Source organism: Penaeus monodon, chromosome 41 (genome assembly GCF_015228065.2).
Source record: "Penaeus monodon isolate SGIC_2016 chromosome 41, NSTDA_Pmon_1, whole genome shotgun sequence".
In the NCBI taxonomy this organism is placed as follows: Eukaryota; Metazoa; Arthropoda; class Malacostraca; order Decapoda; family Penaeidae; genus Penaeus; species Penaeus monodon.
Window position 1 is genome coordinate 18,231,636 of NC_051426.1, and position 12,258 is coordinate 18,243,893.

Sequence of the window (12,258 nt, forward strand, 5' to 3'; positions counted from 1 at the left end):
AATACCTACAATTTCAGGTTGTTCTTTATTTATCAAGTAATTTAACTCTATCTTTTTGTTCAGAATTGATCTTATATTCCACAAAGTGTTTAATTAAATTCTTAAATATTGGCATTATTTCTTTTGTTGTATCTGTGATAATTTCTAGGAATGATTTATCTGAGTTCATATTGTTAATTAAGTTTGTGATTATGTTGACCACTTCCTTTATTGTCTCTAACCATGAGAAATCCTCTATTTTTTTGTTTACTTTTTGTGTTTTCATTTCTTTAATAGGAGTTGGTAACATCCATGCTACAGGAGAATCATTTTGAGTTAAAGGTTTAGTGAAAGTTTGGTTTGGGTCGTTTTGTTTTTCCCTTGGGTTTTCTTTTTTTGTTTGTTTTGTTTGTTCTGGTGTGTGTGCTATGTCATTTTGTTTGGTATTTGTATTTTGTATTTTTTTTTCTTTTGGGTGTTCTTTGTTCTAATGTTAAGCTTTGAGATTGGTTTAATGTTTGGGCAAATGTTATTGGAATAGTCTGTTCTGTTGTTTGTGGGTTTGTCTTGTTTTTAACTTGTTCTTTGTTTATGTAGTATGTTGAGTTCTGGTTATTTATTGGTGTTCTTGGAGTGGTTTCACTTGTAAGTTCCATTTGTATTAGTTTTAGTACTAGGAACTGTTTCTTTATTTCTAGGTTGTTTGGTGTTATGTTTTTGGTGTTTATTTTTTGTGCTTCTTTGTGTATTTTGCATGTATTAGTGTTAGGTGCATGATTTTCCTGGCAGTAGAAACAATATTCTGTATTTGTACAATCTTTATAACTGTGATCAAATTGACTGCATTTACTACATCTTTTTTATTCTTACATGTCATTATCCCATGGCCATATCTAAGACAGTTAAAGCATTTGGGTATTGGGAAAGTGTATTGGTTTACTGTATAGGAGGTATGCCCTATTGCAACTTTTTCTGCTAAGGGGCCTTTAAATGTTAATCTTAATGATTTTGTTTCTATCCATTTGTTTTCATTTTCTTTATCTTTGTTAATTCTTTTTATTCTTATTACCTCTATTATTTCTGAATTCTTTCCACTAATTGTTCTTATTTTATCTTTTATTTCTTCAGGACTTAATTCAATTTCAACTGGGAATAATGTTCCGTAAGAACAACCTATGTTCTTACTGGAAGCTTAGTATATAGTACTTCTTAGCAGGAGGTTGATTTTCCCCTGTTATAAGTAGAGGAATATTTGGATTAGTTATTTTGATCTTTTTTAATGCCTCTAATAATTTGGTTCTTTCAGAATGGAATCTTGGCCATTGCAATGTCAAGTGTTCAATAGTTTCTTCTGGATATTGACACCATCTGCAATTTGGGTCGGTTTCTAAATTTAATCTGTGAAGGTGTTTTTCAGTCTTGTATGTTTAGTTAGTATTCTTGTGAGACATACATCTAATTTCTGTTTTCTGATTTAGACCATGGTTGTTGGGAGTATCTTTGAGGTATAGGTTTTGTGATCAGGGTTCTTTGTAATTGTTCTTCCCATTGTCTTAACTATTTTCTTTTATGTTTTATTATGTTATTAGTATTTCTTATGTGTTTTTCGTTGCTGCATTTCTAATTTGTGAGCTTTCTTTGCTGCAAGATCTACAATTTCATTTCTTTCTTTCTTCTTTCTTCTTTTATAGGGTTTTAGACTCTTGTATAGTCTATATCCCCTGGATCTATTTTTCTTCTTTCCCTTTTCTTATATTATCTCTGTTAGTTTTGTTTTCCTCAGGAATATTTTGGTGTGTCTTAAATGTGGGTACTTCTTAGTTGATGAGAGATCGGCACCTGTGAATAATAATTTTATGTTAGGGCTGTTTATATTGATTTTTTCAGGGCTTCCATCAACTCTGTTCTGTGTGAGTGGAATCTGGTGCATTGTAATATTATATGTTCTATGTTTTCTTCTGGGTTGTGACACCATCTGCATGATGGGTCATTGGTTATTTTCATTCTGTGTAAGTGCTGGTTCAGTCTTGTGTGTGTGGTTTTAATTCTTGTTATACAGACATCTAGTTTTCTGTTTTTTGATCTTGTCCATGGTTGCGGATCTGTATTTTTCAGAAGATAGTTTTTTTTTTCTAAGATTGTATTTACGTGTGTTTTCCATTTTCTTTGATGATTTGATCTTATTTATTTTATCTTCTTTTTTTTGTCCTCATGTATGGTTATGGGATTGGCTATATTGTGCGCTTTTTTTGCCGCTTGATCAGCTATTTCGTTTCCTCTTATATTTTTGTGTGATGGAATCCACTGAATTGTAATTTTCTTATTTTGATTTGTTAGTGAGTATATCATTTCCTGTATTTCAAATATAATGTGTTTGTAGTGTTTTGGTTTTGTGTTTGTAATAAGATGTAGAGCTGATTTTGAGTCTGAGAAAATAACTGATGTTAATCTGTTATTCTGGATATATATAATTCCTTGTTTTATAGCAAAGAGTTCAGCCTCTATTATTTCTGTTTCTTCTGGTAATTTCCAAATTGTTGATGTTTTTGTCTTGGATGTATATGGCTGCTGAAGTGAAATTTTGTGTTTATTTTTGATCCATCTGTGAATATCTTTTAAGTTTATGTACCTTGTATTTCCATCTTTAAAATTGCGCTTTAAATTATTTGTTCAGGTACATTCTTTGTTGGATCATCTATGAAATTTGTTTCAATAATTTTATAAATATCAAACCAAGGTGGGATAGGTGTTATGTTTGGTAATGTTTTTGTTTTTTCATCATCTGTATACACTCTTGTTCTTTTTGTTTATATTTGATGGGCATTTTGTTTGTTAGAGTGTATAATGCTAATATTGGGGTGGTTTTAAGCAGCCTGTGGCTTCTTAATGCATTATTTTGTAAAATTTCAAGTTTTCTCATTTCTGTATTTTTGGCTGTTCCAAAAGTTGTGATACCATATCTATTTTAGGTTAATGTATATGTCATAGAATTTTATAAGGGTTCTCTATTTGCTCCCCATGTTGTTGAAGATATTTTTTTCATTAAGTTAATTCTGTTTGAGCAACTTATCTTTAAATTATTTATTTGATTTTTCCAAGTTAATTTTGGGGCATCGAATTCTAGACCTAGGATTGTATGGTTTGATGTGAATTTGAGTTCTTTGTTATCTATTTTTATCATGGTATTTCCTTATTCTGTTTTTTGTAAAACACATGAGTTTACTTTTAGTTAGGTTAATTAAAACTCCCATTTATTTGCTCATTCTATGGTTGTTTTAATCCTAGTTCAAGTATGTTTTTCGCTTCTGCTAAATTCTTATTTATTGCTATTATTGTGATATCATCTGCATATGTTACTTTTTTTAATCCTTCTGTTAGGGTTAAGTCTGTTGTCATTATATTAAATAATAAGGGACTTAATGGTGAGCCTTGTGGGAGGCCCCTAGCTATGTTTTCTTCTTCGGTCTTTTTGTTACCTATTACTATTTGGTAGGTTCTGTTATTTAAGAAATCCATTATCCACTTGAGTGAGGTTCCTACGATTCCTAGTTTTGCTGCTTTGATTATTATTGCTTTCTAGGTAGGCTTTTTTTATGGTGACATTGTCGAATGCTTTTTCTAAATCTAGGTAGGCTATGAGTGCATATTTTTTTTCCGTAAATGTTTTATTTATCTGGAAGTCTATTATCTGTAATGCATCTATGGTTGAACTATTAGGTCTGAAGCCCGTTAGGTCTTCATTTAGTTTATTATTTGTTTCAAACCACCAGTTTAATCTGTTTGTTATCATACTTTCAAATAATTTTCCTATGCAAGATATTCTAATGATGAATCTATATGATTTAATCTCTGTTGGGTCTTTGCCTGGTTTTAATATTGGATTTACTAATGATTTTTTTAGTACTTTTGGATATTCCCCTTTTAGCCAGTAGTTGTTAAAAAGTTTTACTATTGTTTCCAATATCTCTATTGGAGCATTCTTGAAAAATATGTATGATAGCTCATCAGGTCCATATGCTTCCCTTTATTTGATTTTTTTATTACAGAGATTAATTCTTTTAACGTGAGATTTGTGCTTATTCCTTGTGTTCGTATGTTCTATTAAATTTTTTATTTCTGATTTTGTTATCAAGCATTTTGCTTTTTTGTTTATTGTTTTTTGGAATTCTTCTTTTAGCAAATTGAGCTTTTGGTCTATGTCCTGGATTGGCTCATTTTTATCAATTAGTGGGTAACTGCTGATTTTGTTTTTGCCTGCTATTTTTTTTATGAAATTTCAAATCTTTCTGGATGGTGTGTTAAAGTCTAATGATGCAGAGAAAGTTTCCCAACTATTCTTTTTTTCCGTTTCGATAATATTTTTTTTTGCTTTGATTTGTAGCTTTTTGTATTCTATTCTGTTAATTTCATTTGGATTTTTTCTCCATTTATTAAATGCTTTATTTCTTTTTTTTATAGCTTCTCTACATTTTTCATTCCACCAAGGTTTACTTGGTTCTTCTTCTTCTTCTTTTATAGGGTTTTAGACTTTTGAAGTCTATATTCCCTGGAGCTGTGTTTCTTGGTTCTTCTTTGTTGATTGAAGTTCTTTATATTATATCTATTATTTTTGATCTTTGTAGAAAATCTTGAAGTGTCTTAATATAGTATTTCTTAACTGGTAAATATTCTGCGCCTGTTATTAAAAGAGACATATTTGGATTAATTATTTTTATTCTTTTTAAAGATTCAAAAAATTTTTTTCGGTGAGAATTGAATCTTGGGCATTGGAGTGTTAGGTGCTCTATGGTTTCTTCTTCATGTTGGCACCATCTACATGTTGGGTCTGTCTCCATTTTTAGTTTATGTAGATGTTGTTTTAGTCTTGTGTGTTTTGTTTTTATTCGTGATAAACAAACGTCTAGTTTTCTGTTTTTTTATCTTGTCCAATGATTAGTTTCTTCCCATATGATGTAATAGTTTTTGTGTTTAATATTTCTGTTAGTTTTTCTTCCCATATTTGTCTGTTTTTGTTTTTTATTTCTTTTATTACATTATTAATGTCTTTTGTTATGGCAATAGGATTTGTTATTTCATGTGCTTTTTTTGCTGCTTGATCCACTATTTCATTGCCTCTAATGCCTTTGTGTGATGGGATCCATTGAATATTGATGTTCTGTTTCTGTTTTGATAATGTGTGTATGTTTGTTGTATTTCGTAAGTGATATGTATGTGATTTTGGGTCTGTGATTTAATATCAGTTGTAATGCTGAAGGGAATCTGAAGATCCCGAGTTTGATATTTTATTGTTTTGAATATATTGCAGCCCCTGTTTTATTGCAAACAACTCTGCTTCAGTGATATTTATATTTTTGTTAGCTTCCATATTGTAGTAATATTTGCATTTTGAAACATATATTGCTGCTGAGACTGATTCTGGTTCCTTACTTTTGAACCATCTGTGAAGTATTTTTGTTGTTCTCTATATGTTATATTTTCTAACATTAGAAATTGTTTTTTAAATTTAATTGTTCTGGTAGGTCTTTTGGTTTGTTATTTATGAACTGAGTTTCTACATGTTGTGAGATATCATACCATGGTGGTACTGGGGTTATATTTTGAACTATATTAGTTGTTATATTAAGTTTTAATTCTTTACAGGTTTCTAAGGCCCTGTAGATTAATAATCTTTTATCTTTCCTTGGATTATATTCATTGATATTCTTTATTACTATTGTTTTAATGGTGTTTTATTTGGTTTCTCTAGTATTTTTGCTATTTGTATACATTCTATTTCTTTTTTTCTTATTTCTATTGGAATTATGTTGGTTAATGCCTGGAGAGATACTATTGGGGTTGATCTAAAACAACCTGTTGCTATCCTTAATGCTAAATTTTGTACTGTTTCTAGTTTTTTTAATTCTGTGTTTTTTGCATTTCCATAAATGGATAATCCGTATTCTATCTTAGGTTTGATGTAAATATTGTAAAATTTTAGTAGTGTTTCTTTGTTAGCACCCCATGTGTATGATGATAGTTTTTTCATAATATCTATTCTTTTTAAAGATTTTATCTTTATATTTTCAATGTGTTCTCTCCAATTTAATCTTGGTGCATCAAATCTTAACCCTAAAATGTCATGTTTATTTGTAAATTCCATTTCTTTGTCATCTATTTTTAATTGGGTATATTTCTTATTTTTCTATGTGTAAAACACATTATTTTCTTTTTGTTAAATTTATTTTAGATCCCATGTGGTAGCCCATTCTTTAAGATGTTTTAATGCTCTTTCTAGAATATTTGTTGCCTCTGTCAGATCTTTATTTGTTGTTATTAATGTAATATCATCTGCATATATTACTTTATTTATGGTTCCTGGTAGTTTTAAATCTGTTATCATTATGTTAAATAATGTCGGACTTATTGGAGATCCCTTGACATTTTTCCTTTTTTAGATATATCATCTCCTATTTTTATTTGGAATGTTCTTTCTTTAAGGAAATTATAAGTCCAATTTAATGAATTTCTTATAATATCTAAATTTGACATTTTTGTTAATAAAGCATCATGGTTTACAGTGTCGAAAGCTTTTTCTAAATCTAAACAGGCTAGTAATGCATATTTTTTCTCTTTAATTGCGTTGTTTATGTGTGCGTCTATTACTTGTAGAGTATCTGTTGTACTTTTATTGGGTCTGAAACCTGTAAGGGTCTTCATCTAATTTGTTGTTTATTTCTAACCACCAATTTACTCTTTTTGTTATTATATTTTCGAAAATTTCTAGTTATTCTACTAATAAATCTGTAAGATTTTGTTTCTGACGGATTTTTGCCAGGTTTATTAATTGGATTTATTATCACATTTTTGAATTCCTGTGGGTATTCTCCTTTATTCCAGTAATGGTTTATTTCTTTTAATATTTTCTGTGTTATTTTTTGTGGAGCATATTTATAAAATTCATAAGGAATTCCGTCAGGGCCATATGCTTTATTTCTTTTACTATTTCTTATTGCTGAAGTCAATTCATTAATTTTTATTTCTTTATTTAGATCCATGTTATTTGTGAGATTTAATATTCTCTCTCTCTCTTCATCTGTCAGTATTTCTTGGGGTTTATTTACTGTATTTTCGTATTCTTTTTTGAATAGTTCTAGTTTTTTCGGCATTTCCGATACTGGGAGGTTATTCTCTATTAATGGAAATTTTGTTATAATTGTTTTACCTGTTATTTTTTTTAAGAAATTCCATATTTTTTTTTGAGGAGTTTGAAATCTAATGTGCTACAAAAAATTTCCCCTGATTCTCTTTTCTCTTTCTATTATTTGTCTGTTTTTATTACTAATATTTATAATCTGTTGATTTTCTTTGTTCGGTTCTTCCTCCATTTATTAAAAGCTCTATTTCTAAGTTTTATTTCATTGCATCTCTCATTCCACCATGGTTTATTCGCTTTGTTTTTATTGATATTTTATCAAATTTAAAACATTGTATTCCTGTTTTTCTTAAAAGATCTATGATTTCATTTAGGGATTTACGTTTTCTATATCTATGTCTGTCAATTTCCTCTGAAATTTATCCCAATCCTCTTTTGTGTAAATCCATTTTTTTTTCTTTAGAATGAGTATCTTTCATTAATTTGCTATCTTTTATAGCTATTGGAAGGTGGTCACTTCCTAGGTTAGGGCCTGTTTCTATTTCTAAGTGGGTTAGCGATGGTGTTGCTAATACCAGGTCTATAGTCGTTTCTTTTGCACTTTGAGGATCTATTCTTGTCGTTAAGCCTGGTGGTGTTAGTATAATTATATTATTTTGATTAATGATTTCAAAAATACTTTTTCCTGTTTTGTTTGCCAATTTTGGATTTAATTTTGGATTCCAACTAGTATGATGTGCATTGAAATCTCCAATGATTATTTTTGGGTCTTCAATTTGTTTTATGTAATGCTCTAGTTCTTCTGTTTTTAGATTGTTGCAAGGATTATACATCAATAGAACATTGAGCCATTTGTTTTTATAATTGATCTTTATTCCTATTGTTTCTATGCTATTGCTGTATCTATCATTTAATGCTATGGATTTAAATTGTATGTCATTTTTAATACAAAAAGCTAATCCTCCCCCTATTTGATTTTCCCTATCTTTCCTGATTACTTGGTAATTTTGCAAGTTAAATTTATCTTTACATTTAGCCATGTTTCGCAAATTCCTATTATATCCGGTTGTTCTTTGTTTAACAAGTAATTTAATTCTGTCTTTTTATTCTGGATTGATCTTATATTCCACAAGATTATTTTATTCATTAAAGTGTTTGATCAAGTTTTTAACTATTGGCACTATTTCTTTAATGGCATCTGTGATTATTTCTATCATTGATTTTTCTGAATTCATATTAGTTAGTACGTTTGTAATTATGTTGGCCATTCTTTTATTGTTTCTATCCATGAGAAATCTTTTGTTTTTGTTTGGTGTTCATTTTGTGATTTCATTTCTTTAATTGGGGTTGGCAATGTCCATGCTACAGGAGAATCATTTTGGAATGAGGGTTTAGTGAATGATTGATTTGGGTTGTTTTGTTTTTCCCTTGAATATTCTTTACTTGTTTGTTTTGTTTTTTCTGGTGTGTCTGTTGTGTCATTTTGTTTGTTGTTTGTGTTTTGTGTCTTAGTTCTTTTGGGAGTTCTTTGTTCCAGAGTTAGACTCTGAGATTGGTTTAATGTTTGCGCATTTGTTATTGGTGCAGTCTGTTCTTTTGTTTGTGAGTTTGTTTTCTTTGTAACTTGTTGTTTGTTTATATTATTTGCTTTGGTCTGTTAATTACTGGTGTAGATGGAATGGTTTCATTTACAATTTCCATTTGTATTGGTTTTAGTTCTTGGAACTGTCTTTTTATATCTAAGTTGTTTGGTGTTATGTTTTTAATGTTTATTTTTTGTGCCTCTCTGTGTATTTGCACATGTTTGTGTTTGGTGTATGATTTCCTGGCAATAGAAGCAAAATTCAGTATTTGTACACTCCTTGTAACTATGGTCAAATTGACTACATTTACTGCAACGTTTTTTATTTTTACAAGTCCCATGGCCATATCTGAGACAATTATAGCATTTTGGAATTGGGAAAGTATACTGATTCACTGAGGACACGTTCATTTTGAGGAAAACCTGACATACATCGAATAATATAAGAGACCACGTGGCAACAATGCCCTTCATTTGCGTTCATTTGCGCTCATCAATTTATTGGCACTAATCAATTTATTTCAGGTTCAAAAATACCTTCAAATAATCTAATGTGGTAGCTTTACACATACAAGTACATATTTACAGGAAACAAACATGATGAATGAAAGTGAAATGACCTTTTCTGAAGCGCCGGGCTGTGACATTGCCTTCTGCTAACTATTGTGATTAATAAATACCTTCAAATTCATGAAGTTATGTTTTTGGTTAGAGTAAAACATATCTTGTACAAGACTAACACGTGCAAATGGCCTAAGTACTGAAATAATATGAAAATTAATGAGAAAGCCCTCTGCCGCAGCGTGGAGGCTCTCGCTTGTAGCGGACCTATTCTAAAGTTTTCATTAGTTTAGGTAGGCATAAATCAGACAAGTCAAATCTCTATCTCTTTATCTCTCTCTCTCTCTCTCTCTCTCTCTCTCTCTCTATATATTATATATATATATATATATATATATATATATATATATATATAATACACACACACACCCCACACACACACACACACACACACACACACACACACACACACACACACACACACACACAACACACAACACACACACACACACACACACACAAGTTAACACTGTCTCAACATATTCTCAGTCGCTAAGATTTGTCTCAACTCTGTCGTAATAATTCTCAAGTGAAAAGATTTGTCTCAGTTCTGTCTCAAAATGTAAGACAGGTTGAAGATTGTCCTAAGTCCTAAGAATAGACTCTAATGTATATGCGATATACATATATGCTTGCATATATGCTTGTATATATACATATATATATATATAATATATGATATATATATATATATATATATATATAATATATTATATATATATATATATATAATATATTATATATATAATATATATTATATATATATACTATTAATATATATATATATATATAATATATATATATATATATATATATATATATATATATATATATATATATATATATATATATATATATATATATGTATATATACAAGCATATATGCAAGCATATATGTATACGCAATATACATATAGAGTCTATTCTTAGGACTTGGGACAATCTTCAACCTGTCTTACATTTTGAGACAGAACTGAGACAAATCTTTTCACTTGAGAATATATTACGACAGAGTTGAGACAAATCTTAGCGACTGAGAATATGTTGAGACAGTGTTAACTTGTGTGTGTGTGGTATGTGTGGTGTGTGTGTGGGTGTGTGTGTGTGTGTGTGTGTGTGTGTGTGTGTGTGTGTTGATAGATCTTTATTTATGTGTGTGTGTGGGTTTGTGTGTGTGTGTGTATATATAGATATATATATATATATATATATATATATATTATATATATATATATAGAGAGAGGAGAAAAGAGAGAGAGAGAGAGAGAGAGAAAGAGAAAGAGATTGACTCTTTCAAATTTATGCCTACCTAGGCTAATAAAAAACTTAGAATAGGTCCACTACAAGCGAGAGCCTCCACGCTGCGGCAGAGGGCTTTCTCTTTAAATTTTTCATATTCATTTCAGTACTTAGGCCATTTGCACGTGTTAGTCTGTACAAGATATGTTTACTCTAACCAAAAAAAAATATCTTCATGAATTTGAAGGTATTTATTAATCACAATAGTTAGCAAAAGCAATGTCAAGCCCGGCGCTTCAGCAAAGGTCATTTCACTTTCATTCATCATGTTTGTTTCTTGTAAAATGTACTTGTATGTGTAAAGCTACCACATTAGATTTTTTGAAGGGTTATTTTTGAACCTGAAATAAATTGATTAGTGCCAATAAATTGATGAGCGCAAATGAACGCAAATGAAGGGCATTGTTGCCACGTGGTCTCTTATATCATTCGATGTATGTCAGGTTTTCCTAAATGAAGTGTCCTCAGTGAATCAGTATATTTTCCCAATTCCAAAATGCTATAATTGTCCAGATAGGGCCGGGGACTTGTAAAAATAAAAAACGTTGCAGTAAATGTAGTCAATTTGCCCATAGTTACAAGGAGTTTTACAAATACTGAATTTTGCTTCTATTGCCAGGAAAATCATACCCCAAACACAAACATGTGCAAAATACACAGAGAGGCACAAAAAATAAACATTAAAAAACATAACCCCAAAAACAACTTAGATATAAAAAGACAGTTCCAAGAACTAAAACCAATACAAATGGAAATTGTAAATGAAACCATTCCATCTACACCAGTAATTAAAAGAACCAAAGCAAATATATAAACAAACAACAAGTTACAAAGAAAAACAAACTCACAAACAAAAAAACCAGACTGCACCAATAACAAAGCGCAAACATTAAACCAATCTCAGAGTCTAACTCTGGAACAAAGAACTCCCAAAAGAACTAAGACACAAAACAAAAAACAAAACAAAATGACACAACGGGACACACCAGAAAAAACAAAACAAACAAGTAAAGAATATTCAAGGGAAAAAACAAAACAACCCAAATCAATCATTCACTAAACCCTCATTCCAAAATGATTCTCCTGTAGCATGGGACATTGCCAACCCCAATTAAAGAAATGAAATCACAAAATGAACCCCAAACAAAAACAAAAGATTCTCAGGATAGAAACAATAAAAGAAATGGCCAACATAATACAAACGTACTAACTAATATGAATTCAGAAAAATCAATGATAGAAATAATCACAGATCCATTAAAGAAATAGTGCCAATAGTTAAAAACTTGATAAAAACACTTTAATGAATAAAATAATCTTGGGAATAAAAGATCAATCCAGAAAAAAAAAGACAGAATTAAATTACTTTTTAAACAAAGAACAACCGGATATAATGGGAAATTTTGCGAAACATGGCTAAAATGTAAAGATAAATTTAATTGCAAAATTACCAAGAAACAGGAAAGATAGGGAAAATCAAATAGGGGAGGTTTAGCTTTTTGTATTAAAAATGACATACAATTTAAACCATAGCATTAAAGGGATAGATACAGCAATAGATAGAAACAATGGGAAAATAAAGATCAATTATAAAAACAAAATGGCTCAAGTTCTATTGATGTATAATCCTTGCAACAATCTAAAA